This window comes from Mastomys coucha, unplaced genomic scaffold (assembly GCF_008632895.1).
Source record: "Mastomys coucha isolate ucsf_1 unplaced genomic scaffold, UCSF_Mcou_1 pScaffold16, whole genome shotgun sequence".
NCBI classification, from domain to species: domain Eukaryota; kingdom Metazoa; phylum Chordata; class Mammalia; order Rodentia; family Muridae; genus Mastomys; species Mastomys coucha.
This window is the reverse complement of record NW_022196898.1, coordinates 53109633-53117793: the sequence shown is the minus strand read 5'-3', so window position 1 is coordinate 53117793 and position 8161 is coordinate 53109633. Positions and strand designations below refer to the sequence as shown.

The 8161-nt window shown below is 45.5% G+C and overlaps 1 long non-coding RNA gene across 1 annotated transcript in view; it reads right to left on the bottom strand.

Annotated features, from left to right (window-relative positions):
* Positions 1-3320, bottom strand: part of LOC116093563 — a 9897-nt gene extending 6577 nt beyond the window's left edge. Inside the window, exon 1 of the long non-coding RNA XR_004119744.1 lies at positions 2936-3320. This is a non-coding gene — a long non-coding RNA (uncharacterized LOC116093563). The remainder of the gene's footprint in view (positions 1-2935) is intronic.
* Between the last annotated feature and the right edge of the window lie 4841 nt (positions 3321-8161).

Genomic DNA, 8161 nt, shown 5'->3' with positions numbered 1-8161 from the left:
AAGTAAGGCAAAAAAAAAAAAAATCCCAAAACCAAAAATGAACATTATGAGATAAAACATCCTCAGAAGTACCACTGAGTTCATTTATGTTTATTGAGTTATTTATGTTATATATATTTATTGGTCATCTACTAACAGGCATGGGACTTCCCTTACATAAGCCCAGTGTGACTCCATTGGAGAAAAGTAATTTTTCCTTAGTGAGCACTTATCAATTGGAGATGGGTTCTAGGTTAGAGTTGGGGGGTTGTGTCCAGTTCCCCTTTCAGTACAGAGACCCCTCTGTGGAGATAGGTTCTAGGTTAGAGTTGGGGGGGGTTGTGTCCAGTTCCTCTTTCAGTACAGAGATCCCTCTGGCTTGGACCTGTGCAGGCCCTGGCATGCTGCTGCAGTCTCTGAATTCATATATGTCAGCCCTGTTGTGTTTAGAAGGCACTCACTGTTTCCTTGGGGTCCTCCATCCCCACTGGCTCTTACAATCTTTCCTCCTCTTGTTCCATTCAATTCCCTGAGTCCTGAGTGGAGGGGTTTGATGAAGACATCCCATTTAGGACTGAGTATTCCAAGGTCTTTCATGAGTTCCTACCTACCTCAGGAGAAAGCTCCTCCGATGATGGCTGAGTCAGCCACTGATCTATGGTTATAGGAGAATGTCTTTGGAGTAATTTTATTGTTATGTTCTTTTAACAGAACAATACTATTTTGTTTTATGAGTCACAAACCTTAAAACATTGCTGTATCATTCCTCTGTGTGTTAGATTTTCATTACTGTGACCAAATGCCTAACAGAAACAAGGGAAGAAAGATTATTTCAGTTCATGGTTTCAGAAGACTCGGGCCATGGTCACACAGCAAGAACATCATGGCAACAGGAACATGTGTCAGTTGAAGTCCTTCATAACTTGGCAGCCAGGAGCAGAGGAAGGTGCCATCCAGTAAGTGACCTGGGCACGATGCACTCCCAGTGAGTGACACACTTCTTCCAACTAGCTGTCCTACTAAGGCTACTCTCACCTCTTCCCCAAAGTACCATCTCACTTGAGGTCCTTGAGGGATTAGTCAGGGAGGCAAGCCTCATTCTCAGAGAAACACAAAGTGTTTCATTAATCCCCTAAGCTTTTCTTAATCCAGTCAGCTTGATTATCAAGACAACTACTTCAGTCCTCCACATCAAATCTTAGTCTGGTGAAATAGAGCCATCCTTTCTTTCCCAGGGACATCAGAAGAGTTCATGAGGGCAGGGCAGAGACAATACTGTGAGTCACTGGTCTAAGATATGAGCAAAGTATACCCAGCATATATTCATCCTGTTACCCAGATGGACACTATTCCATCTCCACAATGACCTGGAAGGATAATCTGTGAGCAGCCAGATCCTAACTATTCCACCATCACCTTGATACCAAAGTCCAAAGGAGGCAGAAAGACACAGTTTGCAGGAGTGCTAGCTATTTCCTATGTTAGTCATAGTTACAAAAGGAGAATCCATAAAAATTGTAGCCACTAGAACATTCTCTGGGCCAAATACTGAAGGCAGCTTGGCAGACAGTGAGCTCTACCTTCACCCAGTGGGGCTACTCCTCCATGGCATCGAACTTTTCAACATTCATTAGTTACATACTGTATACCAGGCTCCAGAGTGGGTGTCGTACTTGTTGGGAGTAACATAATGGACAACATAATTCAAACAAAAAGCACATATAGCTGGAGAGATGGCTCAGTGGTTAAGAGCACTGACTGCTTTTCCAAAGGTACTGGGTTCAAATCCCAGCAACCACCATGGTGGTTCACAGCCATCCATAATGAGATCTGATGCCCTCTTCTTGGAGTGTCTGAAGACAGCTACAGTGTACTCACATATAATAAGTAAAAAAATCACATATTGGTCTAGAACTAGACAAAACAAACAAACAAACAAAAACAAAAAGCCACCATACTCGGCTTTATAATTCCAAAATGTTAGGCTCCGATGGTCATCTATAGTTTGTTTCTCCAGGAGCACCTCTGCTTTTGGGTCTCAGAGAGCGCAGAAGTACTGTGTGAAACTATCCCTGAAGAGATGTGAACAAACGTCTATTCTCCCCAGATAGGAAATTGATGACAGACTAAAGTAAGGAAACCACCGAAGTCCAACCTGATGAATCAATGAATTTGGTAGGAGTAACTTACAGGAGTATGGGAGAGGGGTTATCTTACAGGAGCAGAAATGACTCCAAGAGCCCACTCCAGCATAGATAGGCTCATGAGAACTGGAACCCTGGAGCTCACTGCATAGCTTGAGGCTGCTTGAGAGGTCAGAGAACATCTCTTCTAGCCAACTCAGCTAATGTAAACCTCTTTGGTCCGTACTGCTAGTCTGAGCCTGTTTTGAACAGCTCGGCTGTTCTGATCTCCTCAGCAATCCTTACTGTTTACCTAAGCTTAAGAGGGGTGGGGGTCAGTTTCGGGGACTTCCTGGGGCTTCCAAGTTGTTTCCTTCCTGAGTTTTAAGGAACCTACCTTCAGAGCTTGCTGAACTTTAATTAGCATCCTCAGGATGGAAGATTCACCTCTTTTTAAAACACCCTGAAATCTTTTACAGAGGAAATTGCTATGCAACAAAAGGATCAGCCTGAGAGCCAGCTGCCCCTCTGCTTTCACTGCTTCTAAGCCTACCTTCCCTGTTCTATAGAGTAGCTCTCAGCAAATACTGTTCCATTCACTGGTTTTCTACATATATGTAATCCATATACACTATTTATATATGTATATTCAAGATTCTTTTGTTCAACCTTTCTTAAATGGTACCTAATGAAAAAAACATCAAGTAAAGAAGATATTGACATAAGCATTTTGAGGATGTAAAACCTTAGGTTAGCCTGGGACTTGGATTGACAGATGAAAAAGGTTAGAAAATATTTACATATCAGAAACAAAAATGTGGTTAAATCCATACTTCTTGTCAGCATACAGTTGAGTTTCCATCTAAGTCTGTTGATGATGGGGTTGGGGGGAGGGGACTATAGGGAGGAACTTTCCTATAATATGAATAGTTTAAGAGTTCTAAGAACTGCCAGCTCGTAACCAAGAGACCACTGCAGTTTGCTGTGAGAGACAACATGTGTGAAAATGTTTGCGGTAGAAAATTGTTCACTTAAAGTAGCTAAGCCGTGTTTGTCAAAGAGGGTTAGATTTGTCTCGCCCTCCTTGCTGTAATTAATCCACTGCCTATGACCTCACTAGTCTTGTTGTGATTTAGCCAGTAAAAAGAGACTCAGTAGAGCCTCTTAAAATTAGGAGCGTAACTAAAGGCATTCCTCCTGTTAAAAGGAAATTTATTTGGAAAGTCAAATAAACAAGTGGTCCTGACAGATTAGCTTCAAAACACCATGCAGAATCTTGATTTTCCACAACAGCGGAATTGTCGTGTCAGGAGATTTGATGAAGGCGCCTGAAGATCTTCCCCTCTTTAACGCCAAATGTGGGCAACATCTTCAGGTCACCAAGCTGCTTTCCTCCAGGCCTAGTGCTGTTCATTCTTACTTCACTCCAGGTCTCAGAAAAATATGCAAAGTGCATCCTCTCCATAAGCCACTGGCCTGAATCTTCACTGCCTTTCTGCAGCTTGGCCTGCAGAAAGGCTCTGGGAAAACTAGCTGGGGCTGAGTATGGGGAAGCTCCCTGGAGGACTCCAGCTGTTCTCTTACCCAGTCCCGCAGCCTCCCTGAGCCAAAGACCTGTGACTGGAAAAGCAATTTGCTTTTCAATGCATTTTCTCCTCCCAATCAGGGACAGAGAAGTGGTGCTAGCTGCTGCTGAAGGCTTTTGGGTTAGCACAAACGCTAATGGAATGACAGCTGGCAAAAGGCAAACAGCGCTGTCATGCCAGGTGACTCTTGGGGGAGTTTGGCTGGATGGCCCCAGAAGGCCTGCCAGAAACCCATGCGAGGGCATTCAGTGCAGCCTCACAAACCAGGGCATGGCTTCGCTCAGGCAGGCACCTGCTGACTTGCTCGCATGACGTGGCTCACGTGACCCCAGGAAGACTCAGTGGGACAAGGTTTTAAATGATCTGTTCTTCCATAGTTTTGTTTGGTTTTTTGAGACAGGGTTTCTAGTAGCCTTAACTGGCCTCGCTAGTGATGACCTTGAACTCCTGGTCCCCCTGTCTCTACTTGCACTTCCACACGTGCTGAGACTGCAGCATGTGCCACGGTTCTCGGGTTTTATGGGGTGCTGGGAACCAAACTCAAGGCTTGCTGCTTACCGGTCCGCATGCTATCAACTGAACCACATCCCCAGCCCCGCTGCTCAGCTGAAACTACTGTCAATTTCCGGAAAAAAAAACTGGGAACCAGCTCTATACCAAAATGCCATTATGCCCCCTAGATTCCCAGCTGCTGGAGGGCATGTGGACACCCAGAGATAGACTGACACCCTCACCATGGAAACGCAGAACTCCAACTGAAGGCTCCTGGGAAGGGTAAGTGTCTCCTTCCTCCCTTTCTTCCTAGATTTCCTTTCTTTCAAGACTTTAACTTCTCTGCTGTTACTTCCCCCTTTGTCTCTTCTTCCCCTTCCTTTTACTAAGTTCCTTTCCTTCGCTGATCAAGCTGAACTCAGAAACTGTAAAGTGAAAAGGGCTCTAGCTGGGGTCTTGGTTTGGAAGTTGCAGGTTTAGAGCGCTGAGAACGTTCAGAGGAAGGCAGGAGAAGCGGCTTGTTTGGAACTGGGGCTATGCATCCATAAGACAGAAATGTGCACTAAACCAAAGCCTCAGAACCTCTTAGTAAGTACATGGAACCTCTGGGCACTTTAGTTCCAAGTGCCAACAGCCAAAGGGCAGAGAAGAGTCCCCATCCCCAACTGTGCTGGGGTGTGCGTCAGCCCTGTTTCCTAATGGCCTCTGGAAGCCATTTGCAAAGCTCTTACAGTGTTGCCTCCGTTACACGTACTCCTTTAGTTACACTTACCCTGTCCCTTCCCCATCTTCCTTTTCTGATGGCCTTTCCCTACTGATCTGAGGATTCCTCTGCTCACTGGAAAGGAGTTGCTATCAAATTCAGGAGGATCAGATGCCTCTCCGTAGATAGACCCGCTGGTATAGACTAGAGCCATAGTAATCCCAGCTGAGCTAGGGTGAGGGTGCCCTTTTCTCAGCTCTGTATACCTGAGAGAGGAGTATACCTAGGATCTGATGGCAAGGCTGCAAGGTATGAGGTTTCTAAGTCAGAGAGTTTGAGTTATGGCTCTAATACTCACAAGCTATGGGATCCTGGCAAGTTCCTCTAGCTACCTAGATCTTGGCTTCTTAATCCCTAAGAACAAAAATCATACCTATCTCAGAGTTTTGAAGATTAAAAAGAGTTCTGGACCAGAACTGGTGACCAAGGTAAGCCAGACCCCTTTGCTTCTCTCTGTCTTCTGTGAGTCAGTAGAGTCATCCTATAGGAGTAGCATCCTTAGAGAAATGGTCCTATAGTAGTAGTATCCTTAGAGAAATGGTCCAGGAGACTGATCCATCCATAGTATACTCCACTGCCAGCCCACATCCTAGGACATCTATATTCTGTGTCTTTTGTCAATCCTCTTCTGGGTCAGGTTAGAAGACCTGGTTAAGAGCAAAATAGGGGCCTGGCAAGGTAGCTCCATCAAGGACACACTTGCTGAAAAAGCCTGAGGCCCTGAATTCCTGTCCCCAGCACTCATCTAAAAAGCAAGGTATGGCAATGTCTGCCTACAATCCCAACATTAGGAAAACAGAGAAAGGAGGATCCCCAGAGCCTGCTGGGCAGCCAAACTAGCCAAAAAGAGTGGAGACCCATGTGCACACACAAATACACACACACACACACACACACACACACACACACACACACACACACCAGGATAAACAGTGAAAGCAACCCTGTGTGAGGGGAACAGAGTTCTGAGGGGTTCACATGATCAACCAAGTCCCCCAAGGCCTGTTGACAACTGGTTCAATCCTATTCCCCTTTTCTTTAGCCCTAGACCTCTCAGCCCATGAGCAGAGGATACAGATAGCCACAAGCTCATCAGATGTGCCCCACTGCACCACATACTGCCATCTAGTGTCTGTTCTGACATAGGCCTGCTCCTCTGTGCCTGAGGGACCAGCCAATCAGAACTCGTCTTCCTGGAAGTGAGTCTGTCCCTGCATCCCTTCCCTTACACAAAGGTGCACTTAGTCAGACCACTGCATATGGTCCAAGGGTCTCCCTTGGTCCTCTACATTCCAGAAAAGGTCTGAGGACTCTATAAAGTCTGGAAAGAAGTCCCCAGCTGGGCTCTCGGAAGGTTTTGTAGAATAAAAGCTATAATAATAGCTAGTAACGCTAGTGTAGCTCTTTGAAGTTTCTGAGGAATTTTTATCTGTTTAAACTCTGTCAAAAGTAGGCTAAATGCTACAAAGAATGACCCCAAAATTTCAGCAGCTTGACAGAATGAAAGTGTTTCTGTTTTCATCACAGTTGAAGGCAGATGGAGATGAGCCTGGCAAGAAGGAAAATCTGTCATGGAGGCAGAGGACCAAGGCTCCTTTCATGTGCCACTATTAACACTTAGAGCCCAAGCCCTTCCTTGTCCTTCAGTCCTCAGGTAGGGAATGCAATAGTATGGAGGGCCACAAGAGAGGTCTCTATGTATCAGACCTGGGAATGGAAACATCAGGTCTACCCAGTGATGTTATTAGTCATAGGCCTACCCAGTTCCAAGGGAGGCTGGTTCTGAGAAGGGAAGGAGCCAGGATGTGGTCAGTGGGTAAGTCGATGCTATCCTTGATATATGAGACAATACTTTGCCCCAGAGCAAGAAACTGGATCTGAGAAGAGTTGATGTCCCCCATATACCAGTCAATAAATGGTTTTGAACACGTATCTCGTTCCATGCCTTATCTCATGAAGGGCTTTTTCCTTCCATAGCTACAAGCTGTTGAGCCACTTATGGAGTCTTAAGCATAGCCTGGTTCTGTCTATGCCGTACCTTTTCTGCCCTGCCTCCAAGTATTCAAAAGCAAGAAAGAACCATTGCTGTACAATACATACACCCCCATTACCTCCCAGCTGACTCTAACTATTGTACCACAGAAGGGGGACCAAGGCCTCCCCTGAGGCTCAACTGTGGAGGGAAAAAATGCTCATGGAATACTGCATTTCTAGCCTGGAGGAGAAAACATGGCCCTCTATTTCTAAGAGTTCACAGTCTGATGGCAGAAACATAAACTGCTATAACTTGGCTTGATTAGACATCAGCAGGTCTCTGCAAAATGCTTTGAGAACACACATGAGCAGGAAACTGATTTTCTCAGAAAGTCAGAGAAAGTTACAAAGAGCAGGTCATGCCTGCCCTGAGCTGTGAGTTGAAAATAGCTGGGCAGGGGAGAAAAAGGGGGCATGGTAGGCCAGAAAGGAGCATTTTCCCAGACATAGACAAGAAAAAGAATGAGCAAGTCCTTGACAGGAGACAGGGAATAATCCTAGAAAGCTGCAGAAGCCCCTATCTACCCCCTGACTCTTATAGAACCCTGGGAAGATGGAGGACACTGAAGAATATCATTGACAGGAAAGAGTTCCAGAGCATTGTGCTGCAAGTCTGAAGGGCTGGAAGACCACGACTGTGGTATCATCAACCATCACTTGTGCAGTATGATATCTAGAGTCCCTACAAATCATCACTGCCAGTTTTCATTATGCAACTGAGAGAAGCAAATGTTAGAGACATTTATTCAGTAGGCAACAGCAGGATCAGAAATTACCCTGGGTCCTATACACCAAAGGCCACAGAGTAGAGAGCTGATTCTGATAGTATGTCCCAGGAGTAGCTCAGTGCAGTACCCCAACCCAAGGGATGAAGAATCTCCCTTGATTCTGGAGCAGACCTATTCCTCCCTTCCTTGATCATCAATAGTTCCTCTACAGCACCCCTGTACATCACACATTCCTCCCCACCCCTGGTTCTTAGAATACTTCTGCTCCTTCTTTCACAGTACTCCTTAAGCCTTGTAAGGGGTTGATGTAGATGCCCCACATAGGGCTGGGCACTCAGAAATCACTTCTCCTCAGCACTTTGACTGGTTTTGAGTCTCTGCTTTAACTTCTGCCCACTGCAGAAGCTGAGAACAGCACTCATCTATGGGTATAAACATAAATATTAAGAAGATAAT